The following is a 12,625-nucleotide window of genomic DNA, read 5'->3' on the forward strand; positions in this document are numbered from 1 at the left end:
CAGAGGGCCAAGGGAAAAAAGGAGCATCACCTAAGGCTGGGCTCCCCCCAGTGCTGAGACATCTGTTGTTAGGAGGCACACCCAAAACCGAGAAAGATCAAAAGAAACCGACTTTGGCTGTCTCTGTGCTCTCTTGAGGGTTATATGGGTTCCTTTCACATTTCCAAAGAACTCTCTTGAGGGATTAGGAAATTTAATGTTTAAATAGTTGAGGATGAGGCATAAGCCAAGAAGAGTAACTTTTAAGAAAGAGACGGGTGGCCTGGGTTTTGTTCCTGCCTAGGAACTGGCCGCTCCACCCCACGCCCCACTCCGGTGAAAGGTTTCTTCTTAGGGAGCCGACGGGGCACAGCCTGACAGTTGTAAAGAGCACAGCTGTCTCAGCATTGCTGTGGGAGGACCGCAGAGGCCTCCCCACCCCATGCGAGTTTGGGGCTGACCTCCCTAGAAACACATCTCTCAAGAAGGAGGACAGGGTCTGATCCGAGTTATTGTTCCCTTTTCTTCCATAGACCACACTTCCACTGTCCTGCCTTTTGGCCACTGCATAGAATCCTTCTGATGAGCTCTTTTGTTTTTTTGAGGAAGATTAGCCCTGAGCTAACTGCTGCCAATCCTCCTCCTTTTGCTGAGGAAGACTGACCCTGAGCTAACATCCGTGCCCATCCTCCTCTACTTTTTTATATGTGGGACACCTGCCACATCATGGCGTGCCAAGCGGTGCCATGTCCGCACCTGGGATCCGACCGGAAAACCCCGGCCCACCGAGAAGCGGGATGTACACACTTAACTGCTGCACCCCCGAGCCGGCCCCTGAAGAGCTGTGAATTTCTGTTTTTAAATACGTTTCAGCAAAAAACATAAAAACGTTTACTATAAAAAGTTTAGAAAATAAAGATGACTAAAAAGAAGGAAAGAAAAATTGCTTGTTACGCTATTACCTAGAGAGAACTGTGACTAACTTTTTAATACATTTTTCCAAAGCACATGTACACGTATATTTGTGTGTATATGCATGTGTGTATATAAAGCTTTTGAAAAGCAAAAGTAGGGTCAGACTATTTTATAACCGGCTTTTTGCCACTTGCAATATGTCCCAGACATCTTTCCATGTCAATAAATATACGTCTGCAATATTTTTCTTAATGACTGAAGCTATTCCTTGGTACCAGCACTTAAAAAAAATAATCGTCTATTGTTGGGCAGTAAGATTAGTTCATTGTTCTATTTTTGAAAAAATTATTGTTAATATAAATAATATCTTAGGGCACATCCTTGATTATTTCCTTAGAATAAACTCCTACAAGTGGAATGCTGGGCAAATGCTCTGCAAACTTTTAGAGTTTTTTGATATATATGGTCAAATTTATCTGTAGAAAAGTTGTCATAGTTTACACTCTTATCTACCATGTACGAGAGGATTCTCCACCTTCTACTTTATACTAGACACTATGTCTTTCTTTAAAGTTTTGGAAAGTCATGGATATTCTGTAATCTTTTGGGAAAGAACCACAGTTATAGATCTATCCTATACAGAAAGCTTTCCTTCCACGGCAACTCAGGACCAAAGGATGCCAGAAAGGAGCCAAATTAGACCCAAGTTCAGATATGTCTGTGTCTCTAAACATCCTCTCATTTCCATCAGTGTCTGAACATACTTCTGGCCAAACAACTCTATTATTTGTGACCTAGGCTGGATTCAATGCTGACCTCAATGGAGAATCCGTTTGATCTCATTATGGGCCCACCGAACCATCTGGCCCTGGCTAAACAGGTTAGCCACACAGTGGGAAACTTCATCACTCAACTAGCCTTTTTCTTGTCGGTTTTCTAACAAAAAATATTTCCCACCTTGCTCTTTACACAAAAAACAGAGTATGGATATCTTTTGCATATTTTTACGTGATAGCCAAGTAGCTTATTTTTTTAAACCTTGGCAATCCTATAGATTCAGTCGTAGTCCCCTGAAAGCCCCAAGAGAGAGTAGAAAGAGAGAGAGGGGAGAAAGTGGATTCCCACGGCCACAAGGACTTGGGCCTGAGGAGTTGCCTCTGTGTGTTATCTCACTTTTAATATTTAAAATATTTGTGGTTGGGGGGAAATGCCAATTATCTTCAAAATTGAGATTCTGTTCTTGGCTGCAAGTGTTTTTCAAATTCCTAGAATTAAAGCAGATTGTTTTTCCAAGCTTGTGAACTATTTTTATCTACAACAATATGGAGTGCACGCACCTGTTCACACATCCCTCTATGGGCGCGGATACTTGGGTTCATTATGTTGAAGGCAGAGCTAAGAGACAGTCAGCCTGATGTTTTATCACCATGTGGAAGTGTATTGCTGTGGGACGAAAGACTATCTTCCTTTATAGTTACTCATTTTCTCAGATGATATTTTGGGATTTTAAAATCAGTCATATGAAACAAAATAGACCTATTTTTAGAACTCTCTATTGTTAATTGTGTTGTGTAGTTATGGTCCCTATTCTTTTGACTCAGACATTTATTTAAGCATGCAAAACATCATCCTTATTGAAGGCGTACAGTGGGCAAAGCCCTCTGCTGGGTACCATAGACGTCATGAAGACAGAATCCCTGCTCCAGCTCTGTCCCTGACCAGTTGCCATGAAGGGGCCCCTTCACTTCACGTAGTCTCAGTTTATGCACCTTTAAGCAAGGCACCTGGCTGATTGCCCCAGGAGCATCAACTCCCCTGTGCTCACAGGCTCCTCACGGCAGGGTGGGTGTCCTGAGCAGGCTCAAGCTGGCATCCCCTGCCACAAGTTAGAGAGACACGTGGCTCACTCTGGAAGTGAAGCAGGTAAAGCTGCAAGCAACTGTTGGCCCAGCCCTGGATGCAAGCTCTGTAAGCTGCAGATGCTGAGGTCCTACTAAAGTGTCCCATTCAGCCCCTAGCACAATCTGTAGTCATATATTTGTGACCATATCAAAACTTTTTATTATAAAAAATTTCAAAAATACACGATATAGACAGAGGAATATAATGAAAACACAGGCACTCATCGTCCAGCTCCAACTATTTTAATATTCCTCCCTGACCCTATGAATCTCAGACACACATCCTTTCACCACAAATACTTCAGTGTGCACCTGTAATCGGTAAGGACTTTTTGGAATATAACCACCACGCCCTTATCCAACCTCACAAAATGAACAGCTATTCCTTACTATTAGGTTCATTCTCTCACAGATGTCTCTTTAGGGCTGTTTTTAAGGCATCTCTCTCTTTTAGGTCTCTTTTATTCCTTAACAGTTCCCACTCCTCATTTTTTCCCTTTTCCATGCTGTTGACTTGTTGAAGACACCAGGTCGTTTATCTTACAGAATGTTCCACGTTCGGGGCTCGGCTGCTTGCTTCTTCGTAGTGTTGCTTAATTTGTTCCTCAGTCCCCTGTATTTCCTGTGACTTGGTAAGAGAGCTAGAGACCTGATTAGTTTCAGGGCCAATTTTTATTTTTAAGGCAAAAATGTGTGGGAGTTGGCGCTGTGTATTTTACGTTGCATCACCTGAAGAAGCACACAAAGTCTGCTTATCCCACTGACAGAGACGGATCGGAGGGCTCAGGTGGTTGAGAAAGCAGGTCACCCCGACAAGAAGCAGAGGAGGTGGAATTTGGACCTTCTCAGTCTGACTCCAGAATCCAAACTTTTAGCCACTCCCCCATCCTGCAGGAAGGACAAGCGCTCCACTTTCATACCTGTTTCTCCGTTTCTGGAGTCCCTGTGCCTACCACCCATCCTTTGTCAGTACCGAGGACAAGCACTCGTAGTTGTAGGTCAGATCATGCAGTTTGAATTGGGGAGGAAGCCAGGCTCAATGCTTTCAAGCAACAAGAAGTTCGGGTGTGTGGCTCGGGTGCTCCTCGGTCTCCTCGGGGCTGTGGTGTGAGGTGTGAGAGGTGATGCGTGCGTAGAGAGGAGGTAGAATCCGAGAAGAGTTTTCCTTGGCCACTGCATTTTGTTTCAGCCCTAAAACCTTCAGGCTCTGCTGCGAGTGCCTCAGGCCCCACAGCAGCACGTGTCAAAGGATTGGGAATGACTGTGAAAGAAGGTGATCGCGTCTTCAGGCTTCGCGCAGTCTTTATCAGGAATTTTCCATGTCCTTATTTTGCCTTCTTTTCATGCCCTCTTCTACCATGATTTTTCTCATACAGCGAGACAGGCTTTCCACCTGCCTCATCCATCTCGTTTCTTCCTCATGGGACAGAAGTCTTTTAGCACAATCGCACGCTGAAACGACACTGCCAAAGGCAGTCAAGGGAGCCGGAGAAAGGTGGGTGTCATGGGTGCTGCCCTCTGAAGTCTCTGAAAGTCCTAAACCTGGGGGCCTTCCTCCACCCTGTAGGTAGGGAGAGACCCCCACGAGAGGCTCCTAGCCAGGTTCCAGGCACAGGGACCCCAGGGAGCTGAGGAGGGGAGACGCAGAGAAGATGAGAGAAAGAAGGCTATCTGATGAGATATGCGGAAACCTGTCACAGCTGCATCTGGCCCTGCATGTGCTTCTCCCGAACTCACCCAAGACTGAGCTCTTTCTGTCCAAAGACAAGCTGTGCTGCAGGCCTCCTAGATGCTGTGTGCCACGGCAGAGGGGACCGGTTGAGATCCTTGTTCCTGCCTTTCGGGGTGGTGATTACGGTTTATGCACACCCTCCCTTCACTTACAAGTAGCATTTGTAGGTTTTCTGGTGGTTTACAACGCCGTGGACCCTCACAATGACTTTAAGAAGGAAGGATTATCATACATATTCATGGTCACTGGGATACCATGACTCAGAGCCAGTGCATGACTAGCTTGAGGTTTCCCCATGGTGAAGTGGCTGAGCTGGGACTTGAACCCCTGTCCCTGGAGTGTTGAGTGTCTGCCCCTCCCTCCCCACAAGGTTCACTTCAGAGAAACAAGAGGGGCTTGGGCAGCACTTTCTTCAGGGCCCAGTGAGTCTTCTTCTCAAGAAGTTCGTCAAGAATGCCAGTTGCTTTTGCTTTGCTTGTGGTCAGTGTCCTGTGGGAAAGGGTCAGCTGGCTATTCAGAGTGGGACAGAATTTTTTGTGAGGCCTCCCTTTCCCGACCTCATTAATGGAAGCATTTGTACTGCCCAGTGGGGCCTCCTTGGGACACATTCCTTGTTGTTATTGTTGTTGATGTGGTTTGTGGTTTTGCCTTTTTTACTTCAAAAATCATATTTTCTCCAACTCCAAGAGTCATATGTGCTAATTTTGAGAATATTAGAAAAATAGAGAAAAGCGTAAACACGAAAAGAAAACTTGTCCAGTATCCTGCCGCCCCGAGTCTCAGTGAGGACTTGGGGGTTGCCGTCTGTCCTCTCTCTCCTTCCTTTGGGCCTAGGGCTGCACCATCAACTGAGCCCTCACCCCCCACACTTTGTAAATAGTCCCTCCCCGGGTTACCCTGTTTTGAATGTGCCATCTGTTTTCTGTTGGGAACCAGATTGACTCACCTTCTGACTCATTGACATTTCGAGACCTTTCCCTCGAAGCTCCCATTGCCATGATATTTTCTGAGGTTTCCAAGCAATGTATGCAGTGTGCCTGGAATAAGCTTGGGGGTCCTAGGGAGAGAAGGCGTTTAGTTTCTCGACTCTTCCCTGGTGCCCCCCGCCCCCGACCTTGCACAGACCTTGAGCAGGCACACGTCCATGTGTTGTGATGTGAGGGACTCCACACTTCCACTCGCTCCTGAGCGCCTCCAACTCCTACTGCCCCTGCACTGCATTCAAATCACTGCTTACCAGAATGATCTCCACCAGGTCCCACTTGGAAAGGAAGTCGTAGGAGAGGAGGAAAGAGCCATGGCTTGCTCATCCCAAGGCCGTTGCACATAATGCTGCCTCAAATCCCCACTCACTGCCTGACTGAGTCCTCCTTACCCCTCTTGTCTCAGCTTTGATGAGGCCTCTCCTGAGACACCTTCCCTGAGCTCTCCACCCTGGTTAGGGCCCTTCCTCGTGACTCTTATTACAATGCCCTGTAACTCTCCTCCTGAGCCTCTGAGGTCCGGGAGGGTGGGACCTGTGTCCTACTTGCCCTTCCACCTGGCATCTGCCACAACACCTGGCACATAATAAGCCCTCCATAAATCCGTAGACTATTGCATGTTTGGGACATCCTCCAGTATCAAGTTTCCCCATCAGACTCATTTTGAAGGACTGCTTCCAGTTGGAGGAAACCTTGATTTGAATGAGCCAGACATTTCGTCCTTGAATACTGTGTACATTGGAATCCATTTACCCGTCCCCACAGGGACTGATATGTTTATTGGAGGTGGGTGTGGGGTGTAGAACAAAAGATGGATCTTTGTCGGGGACTTTTATGGTATTGTTGACAAGGGATGATGCAGAATATGAAAGCAGAGCCAGGGAGTCAGGAGAAAACACTCTATTCCATTATTTTCCCAAGAGCCAGGTATGTAAAAAAAGGCCGGTGCTGCTGACAGTCATAGGAAGATAGACTTCAGAGATTATTTCTGTCTTCTAGGGTCACCTCTGAACTTATCTACCTTATTCACTTTACCTCCTAATGTGGGCTCAGGGGAGCTTTGTGCATTAGTGGAATATTTATCTCTCCCTTTTAGAGGAAAACACGACTACCTCTATTTGCATAAAAACCGTGCTAGGTGGAGCTGGACCAGTGGCATAGTGGTTAAGTTCGCACTCTACTTTTGCAGCCCGGGGTTCGCATGTTCAGACCCTGGGTGCCGAATTTCACACCACTCATCAAGCCGTGCTGAGGTGGCATCCCACATGCAAAAAATAGAGGAAGATTGGCACAGATGTTAGCTCAGGGCCAATCTTCCTCCTCCCCCGCCCCCCAAAAAAGCTAGGCAGATATACAGGGAACTAAGAAAGTGGTGACTTCTGTGGGGTGGAGTGGAAAATCCAAGGAGACTCGGGTAGCAGAGAGAGTGAAACTTCTCAATTATACTTTCAATATTATTTTGACTTTTGAATCATAGAAATTTATAACATTTAAAAAATAAAATTGCATTTAAAAAATCTTCCCTGAGAAAAACAATAACCCCCAAACTTTTTTTACAACTCGCTTAGGTGGGGACCTCGTTATCCGTCTATTCTTTTACACTTTCCAATGGAAGAAAGATGAGACTTGTTTATAATAATGAAGTGTCAATGTACAAGCAGCTTGTTTTTGGGGGGAGGGGGTGGCATTATGTAAACATTTGCTTCTGCGGTTGGGGTAATGATCATTCCTATTTGAACCACGATGTTCACATATCTTTCAATCTGTCATTAGAAAATTACAGGACCAAATACTGATGTAAACATTGTTGAGAAGATCAGATCATCTCAAACCAACCACATGGGTAACACAGTAGCAGCAACTGATAAAAGAGATAACAAAACTTGCTTCCTCCCAAGCACGGGCATTCTGGCCATCTACAGCGTGCCCGCACAGCCAGAGCTTTGCAAGGGGCCACTTGTTGCATGGATGACAGAATCTGGGATAGAACACTGACTAAAAATATTCTGGTCACACACAAATTCCAAATTCAGTCATCCTTAGTGATTCACTTAATAAGTTACTAGTAAGAAGCGATTAGTTCTCTGTAAATGACAGTTGGAGGATTGCGTGGCATTTACTCAGGAGAAGAGAAGAAAAGACTCACATGTTTGGGAAGCAATTTGCATCCATCAGGAGAATTCTTTCATTGAAGTCTCTCCACTTTGAAAATGACTATATTAGAATTACCGTATTGGCAAAAATTTATAAGGCGACCCTATTCTGAGATGGCCAAAGTCCTAGAGAATTTGGACTCTGGTGGAAAAGACCACTCACCCAAATCATGCTTTTTCCCAGTGGGAAGCAGCCCTTCAAATGATGATCTTTCTGATGTGTCAGCTTTGGCATCTGGGACATCTTTTCTGGAAAGACCTTGCTGTGTGAGCTAGCTGCAAACATGGGAAATCTTCTCACAGGGAGGTTCTAAGAGCTGGTGAGTACTGAGTAGCTCCACCCCTTCAGTACACTTTCAACCAGGGTTAAGCTTCCCCCGGCAAGGAGTGGTGGAGCTTTTGAGACAATGGTTTTGCACTCTCTTCCTTCACTCTGCTCTGATCCTCTTAACTGTCTTGTCTTGGGATCTTCCCAGCATTTGCTCTGTTTTGTCTTATCTCTCAGGTCTAACTCCACACTTGTCCTTTGGACTCAGGAACCCTCTCGGGCTTCCCTAACTTTGACGATCTCATGCTGTCATTTGTGACATGCCCCTACTCTCTGGTTCTTCCTACATCTGTTCACTTCAGGTAACCACTCACCTGACCCACCTCCAGTTCCAGCTCCAGCTTCAGTGGACCAGAGGGGAGGTGGGATGCAGTAAAATGAAATTCTCAAGGCTCTTGAATTCAAACACCTCTGCTCCTTGGTTTGCCATAGTTAACCGTCATGTATGCTTAGGAGCAAGTCTGTGTTCAGCCATGTGGTATGGATCTGTGCTTGCAGGGAACTGAGAATACGTGTGCAGTTAGGGTTGACAGTCAGCAGGTTGAATACTGAATTATTTCCCTCTCACTTGGTATAGCCATTGTCCCACCACACTGACTACCACACTACACCCCTTCACTGGAATTCCCTGGACCTTGTCCTAAACCTGAAACTTCAGGGGCAATGCCTGGCCAACCAGGGGTGGGAATGGGAGTTGGATCCTGGGTGGGTATCCTGGCCAACATCCGTTCTGATTGGTCGATATCCAAGCCATATTGGTTGTTACATATCTTAAATATCAACCCTGTTCAAGTGAGCCATGATTTTAGAGATTTCCATACAAAAAAAAATGAAAAAGAAAAAAAGTCAGACAAATGACTGCTGTGCCAGATACTCCTAGCCGGCAGCTTCTTCTCTTCAAAGGCTGCCCCAGAGGAGTGAAGTTTTCTTTGCAACAAGCAGATGATTTAGTCAATGTCAGTCTTTGCCAAATCTGCAGAGGCCCTTGAATGTTGGGTGCTAATAAAGCTCAAGTTATTATTAGACATGTGGTCTATGTAGGTCATTGCCAAGTACTGGCATGATGGAAAGCAAAGAAAATTTTCTAACCCCTGAGAGAATGCGGATGAGGATTGCAACCCCTTCTCCAGTCAGGAAACACACCCCAAATCTCTTTTCTATTTGTCTCCTGGTAGGACTTGATTTCCTCATCTGCAAAATGAGGGTTATATGAACGACTCCTTCACCAGTTTGACAAGAAATAGGTCTCTTTAGAAGAAAGTGGGGAAACCCACCAAGGAGTAGTATTGGGAGATTCAGCCTCGTCCTGAGCTTCAGCTCTTCCCTCGCTGTTGCATCGTTGCTGTGTTTGGCTTTTGTTTTACTTCACAGCCCCAGAAAGGGAGTGTGGCCGCGAGCAGGAGCAGGAAACAGCCCTAGGAATTCAAGATCTTGACTGAAGGAAGCAGCAGATGTGTGTATCTGATTCTGCCTGGACACAGGATTTTTTCAGATGCTCACAGGAAGATGACTTGTGTCAAGCTTTCAACCACTTGGACAAAGTTCAGGATTGTTCTTTAGGGAGACCTCTTCCTGAGCACTCAGGAACATACGCATTTCCCAAGCATCCTGTTGGAGTGTCATGTTCCCTTCCTTACCAAGGCTCTCCGAGCTGGAAGGGCGTCAGTGCAGGCAAAGCAGCCAGCTGAATGGTCTAGGGGCTGAGGCCATGGACCTGGGGGAGGGTGGTGGAACTGGAGGTGTATGGGGGTATTGCTAGATCCTAGATTTAGTAGGCTGCTCTTGGGGAGGAAGGAAGAGATAGGACAGGCAAGAGGCGGTGTATCTGCCTGTGCTGATACGGCAGGAGGTTTTCAGGCTGCATCATTCCATCCGAACCTGGCAGAGGATGGGAAACCATCAGGAGAAAGAGCAGGAAGAGCTGAACTCAGGCCAAGCTGGAGGGAGGGGGCAGGGCCTTGAGGTATCTGAGTGAAGCCCCAACTGAGCCCTGAGCATGCTCCTCTTGTTTTTGTAAGAAAAATAAAAACTCGGCTAATATACCCTTGCTCTTGTTTGACAGAACATTTGAGGTGAACCTGCACCTTTAGTCTTACTTGTGTGTCAAATAAGCAGTTGTAGCACTTATTCGGTGCCAGGCACTCTTCCAGAGTTTGACGAGTTTTAACTTATTTAGTTCCCAGGGCAAGGATTATTCCCGTTTTATAGCGAGGAAGCCGAGGTGCGGGAAGTGTTAGTGGCTTGCCCGAGGTGACAAGGAGGGGGACTGGACCCCCCGCAGCCTGCCTTCCAAGTCTGTGCTCTCGACCCCTGACTTGATTTTTTAAAAATGGACTTTATTTTTTAGAAGAGTTTTAGATTTACAGAAAAATTAAGAAGATAGTGCTGAGGGTTCCAATACATTCCATATCCAGTTTCCCCTACTATAAGCATCTTACGTTATGATGGTACATTTGTTATAATTAATGAACTAGTACTGATACATTATTATTAATGGAAGTCCATAGTGTATTTGGATTTCTTACTTTTTTTTTTTTTAAAGATTTTTTATTGTTTTCCTTTTTCTCCCCAAAGCCCCCCAGTACATAGTTGTATATTCTTCGTTGTGGGTCCTTCTAGTTGTGGCATGTGGGACGCTGCCTCAGCGTGGTTTGATGAGCAGTGCCATGTCCGCGCCCAGGATTCGAACCAACGAAACACTGGGCCGCCTGCAGCGGAGCGCGCGAACTTAACCACTCGGCCACGGGGCCAGCCCCCAGGATTTCTTACTTTTTACGTGACGTATTTTTCTGTTCCAGGATCCCATCTAGGGTCCCAGGTTACATGCAGACCTCAGGTCTCCTCAGGCTCCTCTTGGCTGTGGCAGTTTCTCTCACTGATGAGCTCGATGGTTTTGAAGAGCGCTGGTCAGGTGTTTGGGGATGGGTCTGATGGTTTTTCTCACGATTAGCCTGAGGCTCAGCCCTTGACTTTTGATAGGTACAGTGAGCTCCTGCAAGGCAGATGGAATCCTAACAGGGACATCTGTGTTGGTTCCACCATTATTTGTCAGGATTCCACACTAGGTATTCTTCTCTTACCCCTGTTTGTTTCTTTTCAGAAGTGAAAAGAGACGCCTATTTGTACTTGTGTCAAGTCAACTGGTTCCAATTAAAAAGAAACATCTTAACCCAGACTCTCAGGCTGGTGTGAGGCCCTTGGTCTCTGCTAATCTCCACATTTCAGGGTCACAGGTTGCAATCGGCTGCTTCGGTCGTCCAGCCTGGCTCTCTTCATCCTTGTTAAGACTCAGACTCTCGCACAGGAAAGTGTAAAGGGAACACGGTCGGGGCCTTGGCTCTGGAAGGCTCTGCCCTACCTGCTCATCTGTCATCCGGTTCTGCTTGCTTCCTCATGTCCAACACTTCCCCATGCCTTTGTTGCTCCCCACTTAACCCAGAGCCACTGCCCATGTCCTGGGCATGGCTGGCTGCCTCCTAGCTCTTGACATTTGCCTCTGTCTCTGCAACTCTCCATCTCTGCCGTCTCTGTGGAGGCATCTCCTCAGTCAGCCCCACATGTGCACAGCGGTAGGAGCTCCCTGGTCCTCACATTCGTCAGGTGCTATCCTGGCAGATGGACCCACTATCCTAGGCAATAGACCACACCCTCAGATGGATCCTTACAGTCCAGACTGGGCACACTTCCATTTGATCTTCCCAGGGAGAGCTCCCATCATAAAGACGTTTACACATGAGAGAAGTGCTTGAGATATGGTCTTGAGATGATAAAAATAAACGCAACCTTTGAAAACCATGGCAACACAAGAGGCAGGAATGCTGCAAATTACAGTGCATGTAAAATATGGCTACCGGGTGCAGGTTTGGAGGTAAAGTTTATTAGGAAAACAACCAAAGGGAATGGAGTCCTGCCTCCATTCACCTATATTGCGTCCCAGCTTGGGACCTCACCAAGTTCCAAACCCAACTCCCAATAAATGTTTGTTGCCTGAATGAACGAAGGAATGTAGAGAAGGCATTTCCCAGCTGCCTCCAACAGGTCACAGCCCGTGCTTCCACCCAGCCCTTCCTCTTATTTCCTTCAGTCTGGACAGATAGCAAACAGCTTTTTGGCTCATGCTATCTTCCCAAACTTCCCAGTGCCAGGTTGAATTACTGGCCTCAATTCTTCACCTTTTCTGCATCCACCTCTTTTTCATGTGATTTTGCAGCTCTTCCCACTATCTTGGGAGGGGACCATTTCTCTGCCCCTTGACTTCGGGCTTGGCTGAGGTCTATTAGCAGATGTGACACATACAGTGGTTTGAAACGTGCTTGTGTGATTGGGCATGTCCTCTCGTGCCTCTGTCATTGCCATGAGAAAAACATGCCCTAGCTAGCTTGCTGGTCCTGGGAGGATGAGAGGCACATGGAACAGATCTGGACCCAAACAGCAGCCTGGAGCCCAACCCAGCTGACTCCAGCCAAGATCAGCCAAACCTCAGCTGACCTGCAATGCACAGCAAGAAACAAATGCTCACTGGTGTGCTACTGAGGTTTCACGTCATTTGGTACCTAGCAATGGCTGATGCATATACTGCTCCACCCTCCAGGCCCTCTTGGAAACCTGCACAGAAGGAAGGTTTCTGGGAAGAG

At 46.6% G+C, this 12,625-nt stretch overlaps 1 long non-coding RNA gene across 1 annotated transcript; it reads right to left on the reverse strand.

Moving 5' to 3' along the window:
* Nucleotides 1-3,022: 3,022 nt before the first annotated feature.
* Nucleotides 3,023-7,952, reverse strand: LOC102147468 (uncharacterized). Its single transcript, XR_002800667.2, has 4 exons — nucleotides 7,827-7,952; nucleotides 5,653-5,742; nucleotides 5,474-5,584; nucleotides 3,023-5,225 (listed from the first exon to the last, which is right to left on the reverse strand). It is a non-coding gene; the product is annotated as an uncharacterized lncRNA (long non-coding RNA).
* Nucleotides 7,953-12,625: the final 4,673 nt, after the last annotated feature.

This window comes from Equus caballus, chromosome 16, assembly GCF_041296265.1.
Source record: "Equus caballus isolate H_3958 breed thoroughbred chromosome 16, TB-T2T, whole genome shotgun sequence".
Classification (NCBI taxonomy): Eukaryota; Metazoa; Chordata; class Mammalia; order Perissodactyla; family Equidae; genus Equus; species Equus caballus.